The sequence below is a fragment of the Arachis stenosperma genome, chromosome 9, assembly GCF_014773155.1.
Source record: "Arachis stenosperma cultivar V10309 chromosome 9, arast.V10309.gnm1.PFL2, whole genome shotgun sequence".
In the NCBI taxonomy this organism is placed as follows: domain Eukaryota; kingdom Viridiplantae; phylum Streptophyta; class Magnoliopsida; order Fabales; family Fabaceae; genus Arachis; species Arachis stenosperma.
The window spans coordinates 95,197,083-95,214,794 of record NC_080385.1 but is presented as its reverse complement, the minus strand read 5'-3'; the positions used below and the strand labels follow the sequence as shown (position 1 = coordinate 95,214,794).

At 40.5% G+C, this 17,712-nt stretch overlaps 1 non-coding gene across 1 annotated transcript; it reads left to right on the top strand.

The window, feature by feature from the left end:
* The first annotated feature begins 2,723 nt into the window (after positions 1–2,723).
* On the top strand, positions 2,724–2,827 carry LOC130953957 (small nucleolar RNA R71). Its single transcript, XR_009076116.1, has one exon. It is a non-coding gene; the product is annotated as a small nucleolar RNA R71 (small nucleolar RNA).
* Positions 2,828–17,712: the final 14,885 nt, after the last annotated feature.

The following is a 17,712-nucleotide window of genomic DNA, read 5'->3' as shown; positions in this document are numbered from 1 at the left end:
GTAAGCCATGAAACTTAGGCAGTAGATTGATTAGTGCAGTTTTCAGTTTAACATCTGCACCCAGATTTGGATGACGCGCTTGGAACGGCGGCAGTGTAAAGTCCAGAACTCCCGCTTCCTAGAGAGTAATCCTTCTGGGCACCGCCATATTATCTGTGCGTAAATCAACAAAATCAGTAGAAGAGGAGTTGTTTCACCCTTAAATGATTATTCAAATTCGTCTTCAGATAAGACTGGTGAATTGGTAGTAACCACTTCACCACCCTCAGAGGCTAACCCACGTCGAGCTTGGCTTATATGTGAAATAGTTCTTTTGATTTCTGGATCAAACGCGGCTAAGCTCGGATATGGTAGTGAACGCGTCATTCATTGAAAGAAACATACAGCTCATGGTAATAAAAATAAAATAAAATATGCAAATACGTAAATATAAAAATATTTTCACTAACCAATAACTGCGCACACTATTGCAACTCGCCAGCAACGGCGCCAAAAATTGATGTGCGAAAAATTACCGATTAAGAATTTATATTAGAAATCACGTTGCAAGTATAGTTCTTAACCGATGAAAATTCCGTGTATCAATTTAAAAAGGGTTGTCACAAAATTAAGAACAAAATACAGGGAATAGAATCCCCTGGTCGTCTCCCAATGAGTTGCTAAGAGAGTGCGAATTATTGATTAGAGGTTTCTCAGAAATTTGGAGTTTGGGGAATGCGCAAATAGATGATTGTAAATTAAAGCAGTGGAAATTAAGAAGAGGATTGATGTAATTAGAATAAAAGCCTTGACCCAAAGGAGATTAATCAGAAGTTCTATCCTTGTTGGGTTTTCCCAAGAGTAATAGTGAAAGGTTGTTATTTTTACTTAGTTAACCCTCAACGAATGAAGGAAAGTCAAGTAATTGAGCTAACTCTTATTCACAAGTCCTAATCCTCTCCCTTGGGAAGGATTAGCGTTAGTGACTAGAGAGGCAGCCAACAACTTCTAATTACTATTTAGCTCTTGAGTATTCCAACTCAAGGGTCTCCTATTAATCAACTCCAAAGTCAAGTTGAGTGCCTACTCCATTGACATGGATGCTATTTTCGCATGCATGTAAAGGGAGTAGGAAGAAGACATGGTAATAAAACTCAATTGAAAATAATCAACAAATAAATAAATTAAAGGGAAAAGTATCCTTGCATTAATTAATTCCAAAATTGAAGGTATCCATATAACTCTAAACAAAGCAAATAGGGAAATAAAAGAGTGAAGGAATATGAAACAAACTAGAATGATAAAACTTCAACGGAGGTAGTAACTCTTCTCAATATCTAACTCAAAAGCATAAAACTGGAATCTAGGAATGTGAGGAACCCCAGAGGAAACCGTAATTTCTCCCTCTAAGATTCGAAAACTAAAACTAAAGCTAAAGAATGAGAATGTGAGAATCCCCCCTGAGTCTCTGCTGTCCCCTGGCTCTAGTATGCGTTTCTGGGCTGAAAACTAGGTCCAAACTCAGCCCAAAATTGCCCCCAGCATTTTCTGCGAATTTTGCACATGGCGCATTAATGCACGTAAACTCGTCTCTCAACAAATTTCCCTCGGCAAGTATAACGAATTGTCGTCAAATAAAAACTCACAATAGAGTGAGGTCAAATCCCACAGGGATTGATTGGTCGAGCAACTTTAATTAAAGGAGTGTTCTAGTCAAGCTAAGCCAAATTGAGTGAGAATTGCAGAAAATTAAAGGCAGGAAAGATAAATGACATGAAATATAAATTTGCAGAATCTTAAATGGGGAATTAGGGAGATGAGCATGAAAGTAAATAACAGAAAGTAAAGAGAATGGGTAAGATCAGAGAAGGGGAATTTATTGGGCTTAGGAGATGTTGCATTCTCCGGATCAAGTTCATCTTTATCTATTCCTCAATAAATGCATTCATTGATCTCCTTGGCAATCTTAGGTGATTGGATCCCAATTACTTGGCAACCCAATCTCTCTAAGCTTGAACAATTTCTCAATTCCTTGATTTAATTGCTCATGAGAAGAGATGAAGTTTGGTCACTGATTATACCATACACCTTCATAGATCAAAGTATTGGTAGGATTACATGTCACGATATCCATCCAACCCCCAACCTAATCCAATGTGAGAAAGTAATTCTAGCATGATCTCCTCATTCCTCTTCCAGGGCTTAGAGGAGATCTAATTATGGAGAGTTTCTTTTCCAATATAACTAACCAATTGGTTGAAGACCGAAAGCTTTCTAGCAAAATCAAGAGAAAAGAAAGAGGAAGAAGAATGAAAACTATAATTGATCCATCAAATTACAACAGAGCTCCCTAACCCAATGAAAGGGGTTAAGTTGTTCATAGCTCTAGGAATGGAATGCGTAAAATAAAAGTGCATTGTAAAGTAACTAAAAATTGTAGAAAAAGTAAATATACAGAGTGTAGCTCCCAATAATGCCAAGCTCCCCTCTAGTTCAAAACTACTCTTATATATACTACTCTTCTGATTTTCTAGTTAGCTTTCCAAGTCTTGGATATGGGCCTTTGATCTTTAGTTGAAGCAGTTACATTCCTCAGTGGGCTCAGCTTAGCTTGCAGGAAGAGGGTGAGCTAGGCATGATATTCAGTTAGTCAGGACATTAGTGGTGTTAACGTTAAGTGTGAATTCTTTTATTCGTAAGACAACCCTTCATAGAAGATGTGTAGTTACACCCATTCATTGAACATGTCCGGTGGGCACCTTCTTGTTAAGTCCTTAAACCTCTCCCATGCCTCATAGAAAGTTTCACCATCTTGTTGCCTGAAGGTTTGTTTCTCAGCCCTGAACCTGTTGGTCCTTTGGGGGGATAGAATCTCGCCAAGAACTTGTTTACCACATCTTCCTAGGCTATTAAACTCTCCTTCGGGAAGGATTCCAGCCATTTAGATGCTTTGTCCCTAAAAGAGAAGGGGAACAAAAGGAATCTATAGGTGTCAGGATGAACACCATTAGGCTTCACAGTGTCGTATATTCTTAGGAAGGTGGTCAAGTGTTGATTGGGATCTTCTTGGGCGCCTCCTCCGAATGAGCATTTGTTCTGAGCAAGGGTGATAAGCTGGGGCTTCAGTTCAAAGTTATTGGCATGTATGGTTGGTTTTTGGATGCTACTTCCATAGTTTCCTGGATTTGGATTAATATAAGAGCCCAGAACTCTTCTCTTCTGCCCAACATGACCTGTTGGACCTTCTCTGGCATGGTTGTGTGTCTCCTCCTCATGGGGGTTTTCCATGTTCTCCTCAATGTCTGTCTCAAAATACTCCTGTTCTTTCTCAGTACCAACGACCCTCTTCCCTCTTGCTTCCCACCTTAATCTAAGAAAAGTCCTCACAGGTTCAGATTCAAAGGAGGTTGAAGCTCCTCTTCTGCTACCTGTCATACAATCAGCAGATTACACAAGTAAGAGAGAAGTGAAGAAATCACTCTTGTTAAGGTTACTGTTAGTGTGAGTGAAGCAATCTATCAAACAGTTAGTGGATTAGTTGACAGAGTTGTGAATTAACTAAGAAAATAAAACAAAAGGAAATAATAAATGAAAATGGCTGAGACTAAAAGTAAATGACAGAAACAAAATAAATGAAATAGAAGAAAATTGTACAATCTAGTTATCCTCTAGTTTAATCATTGTTGATACAAAATCAATTCCCGGTAACGGTGCCATAAACTTGATGCACGAAAACTTGTCTCTCAACAAATTTCCCTCGGCAAGTATACCGAATTATCGTCAAGTAAAAACTCACAATAGAGTGAGGTCGAATCCCACAGGGATTGATTGGTCGAACAACTTTAATTAAAGGAATGTTCTAGTCAAGCTAAGCCAAATTGAGTGAGAATTGCATAAAATTAAATGTGGGAAAGATAAATGACATGAAATATAAATTTGCAGAATCTTAAATAGGGAATTGGGGAGATTAGCACGAAAGTAAATAACAGAAAGTAAAGAGAACGGATAAGATCAGAAAAGGGGAATTCATTGGGCTTAGGAGATATTGCATTCTCCGGATCAAGTTCATCTTCATTTCTTCCTCAATTAATGCATTCATTGATCTCCTTGGCAATATTAGGTGATTGGATCCTAATTCCTTGGCAACCCAATCTCTCTAAGCTTGAACAATTTCCCAATTCCTTGATTTAATTGCTCATGAGAAGAGATGAAGTTTGGTCACTGATTATACCACACACCTTCATAGATCAAAGTATTGGTAGGATTACATGTCACGATATCCATCCAACCGCCAACCTAATCCAATGTGAAAAAGTAATTCTAGCATGATCTCCTCATTCCTCTTCCAAGGCTCAGAGGAGATCCAATTATGGAGAGTTTCTTTTCCAAGATAACTAACCAATTGGTTGAAGACCAAAAGCTTTCTAGCAAAATCAAGAGAAAAGAAAGAGGAAGAAGAATGAAAACTATAATTTATCCATCAAATTACAACAGAGCTCCCTAACCCAATGAAAGGGGTTAAGTTGTTCATAGCTCTAGGAATGGAATGCGTAAAAGAAAAGTGCATTGTAAAGTAACTAGAAATTGAAGAAAAAGTAAATATACAAAGTGTAGCTCCAAATAATGCCAAGCTCCCCTCTAGTTCAAAACTACTCCTATATATACTACTCTTCTGATCTTCTAGTTAGCTTTCTAAGTCTTGGATATGGGCCTTTGATCTTTAGTTGAAGCAGATACATTCCTCAGTAGGCTCAGCTTAGCTTGCAGGAAGAGGGTGAGTCAGGCATGGTATTCAGTTAGTCAGGACGTTAGTGGTGTTAATGTTAAGTGTGAATTCTGGTTCGAAGACGTTACTGACACTAACTTTGTCACTAACGTCCCAACCTACTTAAGCTACGTTAACTCCAATGTTAGTGGCACTAACGTGACCACTAACGTAGCCTTTCCATCCTTCGCTAGTGTTATTGGCGTTAACATTGCCAATAACGCTACCTTCTTGCCCTTTCTCCTATGTTAATGGTTCACGTTAGTATAACTAACGTGACCATTAACGTAGGCATGCCCATGACTCGAAGGCGTTAGTGACACTAACTTTGTCACTAACGCTACAAAACTCCTCCTCTTCCACGTTAGTGCTCACGTTAATTGCATTAACGTGGCCACTAACGTGGCCATTAACGTGGGTATGTTGCCATCTCCAACGTTAGTGACAAAGTTAGTGTCACTAACGTTGGCTCCTTATGCTCCTTGCTCCACGTTAACTCCTACGTTAGTGGCATTAATGTGGCCACTAACGTAGGTGAACTTGGCCTGATCCAACGTTAGTGACAAAGTTAGTGTCACTAACGTTGGCGATCCTCTATTGCTCCATGTTAGAGCTCTAGTTAATGGCATTAACGTGGCTCTTAACGTGGTTGTTTTTGGCCTTTGCAACGTTAGTGGTGTTAACTTTACCACAAACATTGGAGCTTCCTCTTCCTTCCACATTTGTTCCTACGTTAGTGCAGCAAACGTGGCAACTAACGTGGGTTGTGATGGCATTCGAAGGCGTTAGTTGTGATAACTATACCACTAATGTTGCAAGCCTGTTCCCTTTCCATGTTAGTGGTCACGTTAGTGATACTAACGTGGCTGCTAACGAGGTTCTTCTATGCTTCCTTTGTCCTGAAATCAAACAAACAAAGTGCATCAAAGCTTTGTTCCAGGGCATAAGATCTTGCATTATTATAAATTTGCATTCAATTCATGCATTATTCTCTTTAAATCATGTAAAGTTTACAATGTTTGCTTGAATCAAGATGTAAGTGTATATTCATCCAAAACTTGCTTATTACCTAAGAAAATGCATAAAACTATCAAAAAAATAAAGAAAAGGCTAGTGAAACTGGCCAAAATGCCCTGGCATCACGCATGTCACATGTACGCGTCAAGCACGCGTGCGCATCGATGGTCATCTACACGTTCACGCGTATGCGTCCGGTACGCGTCCGCGTCTCTATGGGATGCGCCAAGTTGCTCGTACGCACCAGGTACGCGTGCGCGCCTATTCTCACTGGTCAGCTCCTTGGTTTCTTATGTTCCTTCCATTTTTGCAAGTTTCCTTTCCATCCTATAAGCCATTCCTGCCCTATAAAGCCTGAAAACACTTAACACACAGATCACGGCATCGAATGGGATAAAAGGGAATTAGGAATACATAATTTAAGGGCTTAGGAAGCAAGTTTTCAACCATAGAACAAAATTGGGAAGGATTTGTAAAACCATGCAAATTGTATGAATAAGTATGTAGAGAATTGATAAGCACAACTCAATTTAGCACAAGATAAACTATAAAATTGTAGTTTATTAGAACCTCAAGTTGATTCTTCTCTGGGTGTGCAAGGGGAGCCTATGACTCCTACATAGCATGCCTTTGCAGAGGTAAAAGAACCTCAAGAGCTACCTTTCCTAGGTATGCAAAAAGAATCGGCAAATGAGTAGTTGGCTCATTTCCCAGTAGCCCTTAAGGAGCTAGAAGTCAATATCTCTGTTGCGAAGGTATTGGGAAAAAAGACCCCCTTTACAACTTGTCCAAAAGAAATTCTTTTTGAAAAGAAAGGCCTAAGGGGAGATGAAATAGAGGTACTTACTGAAAAGTATAGTATCCTATTTACCTGATTAAGATCTACAATATAACCATACCTTGCTTCAAACTACAATCCTCATGGGATCGACCGTGACTCACTCAGGTATCACTTGGATGACCCAGTGCACTTGCTGGTTTAGTTGTGCGAAGTGTGGGGATTCGTGCATTAAAGGTTTTCCAAGGATGATGGATTCATCCTCTTTATCCCCAGTATCTAGGATTATGAAATCAACAGGGATGTAAAGCTCTTCAACCTCACCAAGACATCCTCTACTAGTCCAAAAGCCTTTTTCATGGACTTGTCTACCATCTCTAGTGAGATTCTTGCAGCTTGTACCTCAAAGATTCCTACCCTCTCCATTACAGAGAGAGGCATGAGGTTTATGCTTGACCCTAGGTTACACAGAGCCTTATCAAAGGTCATGGTACCTATGGTGCAAGGAATTAAGAAATGTCTGGGATCTGGCTTCTTCTAAGGTAAATTCTGCTGAACTAAGGCATTGAGTTCATTGGTTAGCACTAGAGGTCCTTCCTCTAATGTCTCTATGCCAAACAACTTGGCATTCAGCTTCATGAGAAGCCCTAGGTAACGAGAAACTTGTTTTTCCCTAGTTTCCTCTTCCTCATCAAAAGAACTTCTATGGTATCTTCATGAGCCTTAGTTGCCTTTAGTTCTTCAATAGGGAAGCCTTGAGTGGGCGTTGAACGCCCAGTTGCCCTATTACTTGCGTTCAATGCCAGCTTTTGTACCTCTTGAGGCAATGAACACCTAGTTAGGCCTTTCTTACTAGTGTTCAACGCCAGTAGTGATGCTTCTATGGGTGTTGAACGCCCAGTAAGGTCTTCCTTACTAGCGTTCAACGCTAGTGGTGGTGATTTTGTGGGCGTTGAATGCCTAGTAAGGTCTTCCTTACTGGCGTTCAATGCCAAGAATGGTTCCTCTTTGGGCGTTGAATGCCCAGTAAGGAGTTCACTACTGGTGTTCAACGCCAAATCATCTCCTTCAGATTCGGCCTCTATGTCCACTGTGATGACCTTGCACTCTTCTCTTGAGTTCACTTCAGTGTTACTAGAAAGAGTGTTAGGAGGGGTGGTGCACGAAATTATGATCTCAATGATGCCAACAACTTGGTACGTACAATTGTAATATCACTCTTTTTCACAACTTTGCACAACTAACCAGCAAGTGCACTGGGTCGTCCAGGTAATAAACCTAATGTGAGTAAGGGTTGATCCCACGGAGATTGTCGGCTTGAAGCAAGCTATGGTCACCTTGTAAATCTTTGTCAGGCGGATTCAAATGGTTATAGAATTTTAATAATTAAAAGATAAATAGAACGTAAAACAAAGATAGAGATACGTATCTAAATCATTGGTGGGAATTTCAGATAAGTATATGGAGATGCAATGTTCCTTCTGATTCTCTGCTTTCCTACTGCCTTCATCCAATCCTTCATACTCCTTTCTATGGCAAGCTATATGTTGGGTGTCACCATTGTCAATGGCTACTTCCCCTCCTCTCAGTGAAAATGGTCCTCTACGATTTCCCGTATGGCTAATCAGCTGTTGGTTCTTGATCGCGTAGGAATAGGATTTACTATCCTTTTGCGTCTGTCACTATGCCCTACAGTCGCAAGTTTGAAGCTCGTCACAGTCATCCCTTCCCAGATCCTACTCGGAATACCACAGACAAGGTTTAGACTTTCCGGACCTCAAGAATACTGCCAATAGATTCTAGCTTATACCACGAAGACTCTGATCTCAAGGAATTGAAGGCTCTATTGTAGGAGAGGCAATCAAATGCGTGGACCAGGAATCCAAGAGATACACACTCTAGCTTTCGCAGGTAGAACGGAAGTGTTTGTCAGGCACGCGTTCATAAGTGAGAATGGTGATGAGTGTCTTAGAATAAGAATAAGCATGAATTGAATAGAAGAACAACAGTACTTTGCATTAATACTCGAGGAATAGCAGAGCCCAACACCTTAATCTATGGTGTGTAGAAACTCCACCGTTGAAAATACATAAGTGATGATGGTCTAGGCATGGCCGTGAGGCCAGCCCCCAATGTCTAAGATCACATAAACTGATCAAAGATAGAGGCCAAGATGTCTAATACAATAGTAAAAAGTTCTATTTATACTAAAGTAGTTACTAGGGTTACAGAAATGAGTAAATGATGCAGAAATCCACTTTTGGACCCACTTGGTGTGTGCTTGGGCTAAGTATTGAAGCTTCCATGTGTAGAGGTCTTCCTTGGAGTTAAATGCCAGTTTGTAACTTGTTTCTGGCGTTTAACTCAGCTTTGCAACTTGTTTCTTGCGTTTAACGCCAGAATAGGGCAGAAAGCTGGCGTTAAACGCCAATTTGCGTCGTCTAAACTCGGGCAAAGTATGGACTATTATATTTTTCTGGAAAGCCCAGGATGTCTACTTTCCAACACAATTGAGAACGCACCATTTAGACTTCTGTAGCCCCAAAAATTCCATTTCGAGTGCAGGGAGGTCAGAATCTAACAGCATCAGCAGTCCTTTGTCAGCCTCTGAATCAGATTTTTGCTCAGGTCTCTCAATTTCAGCCAGAAAATACCTGAAATCACAGAAAAACACACAAACTCATAGTAAAGTCCAGAAATGTGAATTTTGCTTAAAAACTAAAAAACATATACTAAAAAGTGAATAAAACATACTAAAAACTATATAAAAATATTACCAAAAAGCGTAGAAATTATCCGCTCATCACAACACCAAACTTAAATTGTTCCTTTTCCCCAAGAAACTGAAAACAAAATAGGATAAAAAAGAAGAGAATATAGAATGAATCTCACAATATCAATGAAACTTAGTCCCAATTAGATGAGCGGGGCAAATAGCTTTTTGCTTCTGAACAGTTTTGGCGTCTCACTTTATCCTTTGAAATTCAGAATGATTAGCATCTATAGGAACTCAGAATTTTAGATAGTGTTATTGATTCTCCTAGTTCAGTACGTTGATTCTTGAACACAGCTACTTTATGAGTCTTGGCCGTGACCCTAAGCACTTTGTTTTCTAGTATTACCACCGGATACATAAATGCCACAGACACATAACTAGGTGAACCTTTTCAGATTGTGACTCAGCTTTGTTAAAGTCCCCAGTTAGAGGTGTCCAGAGTTCTTAAGCACACTCTTTTTTCTTTGGATCACAACTTTAACCACTCAGTCTCAAGCTTTTCACTTGGACCTTTATGACACAAGCATATGTTTAGGGACAGCTTGGTTTAGCCGCTTAGGCTTGGATTTTATTTCCTTGGGCCCTCCTATCCATTAATGATCAAAGCCTTGGATCCTTTTTACACTTTATCTTTTTTACCCTTGGAAATGATCAAAGCTGAGTCACAATCTGAAAAGGTTCACCCAGTTATGTGTCTGTGGCATTTATGTATCCGGTGGTAATACTGGAAAACAAAGTGCTTAAGGCCACGACCAAGACTCATAAAGTAGCTGTGTTCAAGAATCAACATACTGAACTAGGAGAATCAATAACACTATCTAAAATTCTGAGTTCCTATAGATGCCAATCATTCTGAATTTCAAAGGATAAAGTGAGATGCCAAAACTGTTCAGAAGCAAAAAGCTACTAGCCCCGCTCATCTAATTAGGACTAAGTTTCATTGATATTGTGAGATTCATTGTATGTTCTCTTCTTTTTATCCTATTTTATTTTTAGTTACTTGGGGACAAGCAACAATTTAAGTTTGGTGTTGTGAGCGGATAATTTATACACTTGTTGGCTTTGTTTTTAGATAGTTTTTAGTAGGATCTAGCTACTTTTTAGTAAATTTTCATTAGTTTTTAAGCAAAATTCACATTTCTGGATTTTACTATGAGTTTTTGTGTTTTTCTGTGATTTCAGGTATTTTCTGGTTGAAATTGAGGGACCTGAGCAAAAATCTGATTCAGAGGTTGAAAAAGGACTACTGATGCTGTTGGATTCTGACCTCCCTGCACTCAAAATGGATTTTTTGGAGCTATAGAAACCCAAATGGCGCGCTCTCAATTGCGTTGGAAAGTAGACATCCTGGGTTTTCCAGCAATATATAATAGTTCATACTTTGGTCGAGTCTTGACGACACAAACTGGTGTTCAAACGCCAACTTCCTGCCCTATTCTGGCGTTAAACGCCAGAAACAGGATAGAAGCTGCAGTTAAACGCCCAAACTGGCATAAAAATTGGTGTTTAACTCCAAGAAAAGTCTCTACACATGTAAGCTTCAATGCTCAGCCCAAGCACACACCATGTGGGCCCGGAAGTGGATTTCTGCGTCATTTACTTATTTCTGTAATCCTAGTAACTGGTTTTAGTATAAATAGGACTTTTTACTATTGTACTCATATCTTTGGACGTTTAGTCCTTAGACCTGGGTCTTGGTTATTCTGGTTCCCCCTCTGGGGCCGAAGCCATTGAACACCATTATCACTTATGTATTTTCAACGGTAGAGTTTCTACACACCATAGATTAAGGTGTGGAGCTCTGTTGTTCCTCGAGTATTAATGCAATTACTACTATTTTCTATTCAATTCATGCTTATTCTTGTTCTAAGATATCCATTCACACACAAGAACATAATGAATGTGATGATTATGTGACACTCATCACTATTCTCAACTTATGAACGGGTGCCTGACAAACACTTCCGTTCTACATGAAAACAAGCTTGAATGCATATCTCTTGGGATTTTAATCAACGATTTACATCGAATACCCTCTAAGAATGGGGCATTTGAATCCGAGATTAGCATCTTCGTGGTATAGGCTAGAATCCATTGGCAGCATTCCTGAGATCCGAAAAGTCTAATCCTTGTCTGTGGTATTCCGAGTAGGATATGGGAAGGGATAACTGTGACGAGCATCAAGCTCGCGACTGTGGGGCATAGTGACAGACGCAAAAGGATCATTAGATCTTATTCCGACACAATCGAGAACCAACAGCTGATTAGCCATGCGGTAGCTGTGCCTGGTATTTTTCATCCGAGATGAGAAATCCGACAGTTGATTAGCCGTACAGAAACTGTAGAGGAGGAGTATGAATGATTGAATGAAGATAGTAGGAAAGCAGAGATTCAGAAGGAATAACGCATCTCCATATGCTTATCTAAAATTCCCACCAATGAATTACATAAGTATCTCTATCTTTATTTTATGTTTATTTCTTTTTTAATTATCAAAACTCCATAACCATTTGAATCCGCCTAACTGAGATTTACAAGATGACCATAGCTTGCTTCAAGCTGACAATCTCCGTGGGATCGACCCTTACTCACGTAAGGTTTATTACTTGGATGACCTAGTGCACTTGCTGGTTAGTTGTGCGAAGTTGTGAAAAAGAGTTAAGATTATAATTGTGCGTACCAAGTTGTTGGTGCCATTGAGATCACAATTTCGTGCACTAGTGGTCTGTTATTGAACCTATTCTAGGTTCTTCCACTTTGATTATTGTTGAAGCCTTGCTGAAGCTTCTGTTGTTCCTTCCATGATAGGTGAGGATGATTCCTCCATGAAGAGTTGCAGGTGTTTCTATAGGGTTCTCCCATGTAATTCACCTCTTCCATCATGGGTTGATCTGGATCATAGGCATCTCCATCATAGGAAGTGTCTTAAGTACTACCAGCTGCAACTTGCATTCCAGTCAAATGCTGAGAGATCATATTGACCTGTTGGGTCAAGATCATGTTCTGAGCCAATATGGTATTTAGAGTGTCAATCTCTAGAACTCCTTTCTTCTGAGCGACCCCATTGTTCACAGGGTTCCTCTCAGAAGCGTACATGATTTGGTTGTTAGCAACCATTTCAATGAGTTATTGTGTCTCTGTAGGGATTTTCTTCAAGTAGAGTGATCCACCAGTAGAATGGTTCAAGGACATTTTAGATATCTCAGATAGACCATCATAGAAGATTCCTAGGATAGTCCATTCTGAGAGCATGTCAGGATGACATCTTCTGATCAGTTGCTTGTATCTTTTCCAAGCTTCATAGAGGGATTCACCCTTTTTTTGTCAGAAGGTTTGAACTTCCACCCTGAGCTTGCTCATCTTTTGAGGTGGAAAGAACTTGTCCAAGAAAGAATTGACCAACTTTTCCCAAGAGTCTAGGCTTTCCTTAGGTTGAAAATCCAACCATATCCTAGCTTTGTCTCTAACAGCAAAAGGGAAAAACATAAGCCTGTAGACCTCAGGATCCACTCCATTGATCTTAAAAGTATCATAGATTTGCAAGAATTCAGATAAGAATCGATGTGGATCTTCCAGTGAAAGTCCATGGAATTTGCAATTCTGTTGCATTAGAGAGCTAGCTGAGGCTTAAATTCAAAGTTATTTGCTCTAATAGAAGGTATGGAGATACTTCTTCCATAGTAGTCAGAAGTGGGTGCAGTAAAGTCACCAAGAACCTTCCTTGCATCTCATCTATTATTCTGTTTGGCTACCATATCTATGTTATCAGTTCTTATTCAAAAAGTTCTGTGAGGTTTCCGCTGGAGTGTTGTGCTTTAGCTTCTTGCAAACGCATCCTGAGGGTCATTTCATGTTCAAGATCAGGATCAAAGAGAGATTCTTTATCTCTATTCCTACTCATAAATAAGAAAAAGAAGACAGCAAAGAAAAAGAATAGGGGCTCTATGTCAAAGTATAAAGGACTCCCTGTGAAATGTGAAGAAGAAAGAAGAATGAAGATGGAGGAATGAAAAGAAGAGTTCGAATAAAGGGGATAAAGAATTTAAAAATTGAGAAATGAAAAGAGAAACTAGAATTAAAATATTTTTGTTTTTATTTTATTTATTAATTGAATAGGAAATTAAAAGCTAATTAACTAAAAAGATTTGAAAATTAGAAGGTAGTTTTTGAAAAATAGAAGAGAGAAGTGGTGAGAAGTTTTTGAAAAAAGAAGAGAGAGGAATTAGTTAATGTTCCGAGGGTTACCTGAAACTGTAGGTCGATCTTGGATGAGATCTTCTGTACAGGTTGGAGCTGTTGTGTCTGACTTGATGATGGAGGCCAGAGCCGCCGCGTCCGAGTTGTTGGTCACGGTGGTGGTGCTGATCCTTTGTCACCGGAGGGTGGGGGTACCTGCAAGGGACTCCGATGCTTAATTTAGCAAGGGTATTAAGTAGGTTTTTTAGTAGAATCAGAGTTTGAATTATACTTGGGTGCTCCAGTGTATTTATAATATTGTAGAGTGATCTTTTCTGGAGATAAGATAGTTATCTTATCTTATCTTTGAGTGGGGTTATCTTATCTTTTAAGGGAACTGCCTTTGGACTTGGGTCGTGTTTCTCTATTTGGGCCCTTTTTGGCTGATCTCTTTGAGGAGAGATCGGATAGTCCCGTCCTAAAGAGGTCGGTCGACTCAGCCCGGATCGCACATATCGACCCAGGGCATGAACAGTGCCCTTGCTTGAGTGTGGTCTTTTTAAGGTCGAGTCTTTTAGACTTCGATCCTTTTCGGAGAAGCCGAGCTCGAGCACTTTTTGCCGGTCTTTGCTGGTAGAACCTTCCATTAGTGATTTTAAATGCAGAACATTTTCACACTCCTTTAATTGCGTCGTGGGTTGTGTTTTCCTATGGAACATGCAAAGGCTTTAAAGGATTTCATTTACTCCCCTTTTGCCGTTTCCCTCTTCCTCATTTCATTTTTTTGAAATTTCAAAGTGCCATCCCTTCAGTTTTTTCTTCTTCTTTGCTTACTGTGACTCCACTTTTACCCTTCTGTACTTGCATTTTTTGGTTTGTCTGTGACTTCCCCAGCTTCTACATCTTTGCGCTTCTCTTTATTTTACCGAAGCGATCGTTGGGTGCGGGTTCGCTGTTTGCTTCCGCTTTCCTCACTTTCTTCACTTTTCAGTTTGGTCTTTCTTTTCTCTCTTTTCTGTGCTCGTTTCATGCTTTGAAAAAGTTTTGATCTTGGTGTTGTATTTAGAAAGCTTTGAATCTTTCTCTGTATTTGTCATGTATTTTTTATCAGATGTGCGTTTTGAGGGTTTCTGTGGCTTTTTGTGTTTCCTACTAGTAAGGGTTTTGTCTGTTGATCTTATCTCTGATTTGCACCTTTTGACGATTTCCCTGTTTGACTCTGAGGAAAGTTTCACTTTTGATGATTTCTTCCATGGTTTATTTTGATGCTGATGGTTTGCTTTGTCTTGTGCCTCTTATCTGTTGTTGACGTTGATGGTTTCTTTGAGTCTGAAAGAACCTTTTGCTGATAAATTTGTGAAAAAGCTTGTAGCTTTTGATGGTTTTGCTGTGACTTTGTAACTTTTCTTTGTGGAGTGTCACTGTCAAAGGAGAGTTGTTTTCCGGTTTGAGGGGTGTCGAGACGTAAGTTTCAGTCCTTACTTCCTTGCTGCCTCCAAAGGGTGCCCCTGGACTTCGGTGTGAGTCCTGGGGTTTCCCTTTTTACTGTTGAGTCTGCTACTTGCTATGTAGTTTTGCTGTCCGATTTGTTACCTTATTTTCCTGATTTGTTTTGGTAGTAATCCAGTTTTTCTTTTTGTAGGACTAGTTGATCTCATGTCTTCTTGCAAAAATATTGTCGAGACGTCCTCCCAGGTCCCTGAAGGCATGGCCGACTGGGTGGATTCTATGGTTCTTATATGTGTTTCGTTGGTTGATTTTGAATTTTGTGAGCAGCTTAGGAAGTTTCATAGGATTTGCAGTAATGACAGTGATGAAAAGAATTATGAGCCTGTATCCCCTACTTCTGAAGAGAGAGTTTGTTTTTCTACTCGGGTTGTTGGTGACTGTCCCTTTTTCTATGCGTACGACTTCTTTTTTTGTCAAATGAATATCACTCTTCCTTTCACTCCTTTTGAGATCAACCTTTTGTGGTCTTGTAACGTAGCTCCGTCCCAACTCCACCCCAATTCTTAGGGTTTTATAAAGATTTTTCAATTGTTGTGCCATGAATTGGGTGTCCAGCCTTCCCAATCCCTCTTCTTTTATATTTTTGTTCTGACGAAGCCTGGTGTTGTTAAGAAGAAGACCGCCTAGGTCTCTTTCTGAGCTTCCCAGGGGAAGAAGGTCTTTTCCATGTATGATGAATCCTTCCGGGATTTTAAGAACTATTTTTTCAAGGTTTGAACTGTTGAAGGAGCTCGTCCCTTTTTTCTGGATGAGAATAATGAGCCCGCCTTTTCTTTAGAGTGGCAACAGAATGTAGTGGTATCTAGGTATTCTTGGGAGATGTTGGATGAGGTTGAGCAAGCATTTATGCATGTGTTGGAAGAGAACTGGGGGGAGTCTCCACATCTTGATACTTAGAGGTTTTTAGGGGATCCTTCCCTGCTGCGAATCGAGCTTGGTAGTGGTCGACCTCTTTTTGTATCTGATTGTTTATTTTGCCGAACCTTATTCCTTTTCTTCCAATTTGTGACTTGGCATTTGCTGTGCTTTTTCAGAGATGGTTAAAAACAATGATTCCATGAAAGCCTTTAAAAAGGCGAGAAAGGCAACTGCAGTCCTAAACATCTCGGCCAAGGTTACTGGGGAGGGGTCGTCTAAGGCTTCTTTGAAGAGGTCTACCTCGGACGCTTCTGGGCCCAAGAAAGTCATCCCGACTCCTAATGTCCGACAGGCCTCATCCGTTCCTCCTCTACCGACCTCCAGTGCTGTCTCTCCATATGCTTTCGGTCCTTCTCCCAAGAAGCAGAGAACTGATGAACCTTTTAATTTGGATACCCTTGATTTCGATGCCGTGGGGTTTGTCGATCATCAGATTGCTCCTTATGGTGTTATGCCTACGGATGATGTTTCCATTCTTTGCCATTTGGACTTTATCACCAGAAATAGCATTAAGATGGCACATATGGAGGCGGCCTTGTTCTCGACTACCCAGGATGTTCTAGTTCATGCTACAAAAGTATTCATGGTTGAGGCCAAGTCTGAGTATGATAGGATTAAGGGGCTGAAGGAGGAGTTTGAGAAAAAGGTGGTGAAGCTGGAGAAAGAGTTGAAGGGTGAGAAGACTCGAGCTACAGCGGCTAAGGCTCTAGCGGATCTGTCTAAGGAGATGGCCCAGAAGCATAAGGATAGTTATATCCGGACTTATAGGGAGATGGTGGCGTTCCGGGAGAGTTTAGAATCTGCTCGATCTGACAATACCGAGCTCCAGAGTCATCTTATGAGCAGTGTGACTGCAGCTTATAAGAATCTGAAGTCCTAGTGATGACGGGTCATCATATACCCATTTTTCAAGCTAATTTCACTTGTTTTACTAGTCTTTATGCACTTTCTTGCATCCTAAGTAAGTGATTTGGAATGAAAATGCATAGCTTCTTTAAATCAAGCAACCACCATTAAATTGATGCTAAATCATGAGGATTAAGTAAGAATTAAGTGATTTTTAATGAATTATAAACCTTATGAGTTTAGAGATACTTTGAGTGGTTATTTTGGTTTCTTGTAGATGAAGAAAGGAAGAAAAGAGGAAAAGCGTGGCTTAAAGAAAGCGTGGCCCAAGGGAAGGAGAAGTGTGCCGCATGGAAGGGAGGAAGCAAACATTGCCCTCCACGAGGGCACACTGCCCTCCAGGAGAGCAACATTATGAGCCAAACCTTGAAAGGCATCTCTGCCCTGCCCACAACAAGGGCGGAGCACAATTTGATGCTAAGAATTAAAGGGAGCAAAAACTCTGCCCTGCCCTCCTCAAGGGCAATATCGGGCTCATCAAAGGAATTAATTCAAGGGAGAAGCTCACCAATGCTTGCCACAAGGATCGAACACAGCACCATGAGGAAGCAAGGAACTAAGCCTTACTTTGGTGCCAAGAAAATCAAGGAAAAGAGGTAGCGTGCATGTCACCCGAGTTTCAAACGCAGAGCTTCAGCCTTGGCACATTGCCCTGCCCTCCACAAGGGCAGGGCAGCATTTTGGTGATGCACACACGCGCACAAGATTGGCGCACCAAGGAGCCTCGGCCAGCAAGCGCACCACGCACGGGCAGCAAAATCTGGCGCACGAAAAAACTTTGCCCTACCCTCCATAAGGGCAGGGCAGCATCCTGCAAGCATCAACGCCCAACTCGCACACACCAAGAGCCGCACGCACAAATTCCTGCCCTGCCCTCCACAAGGGCAG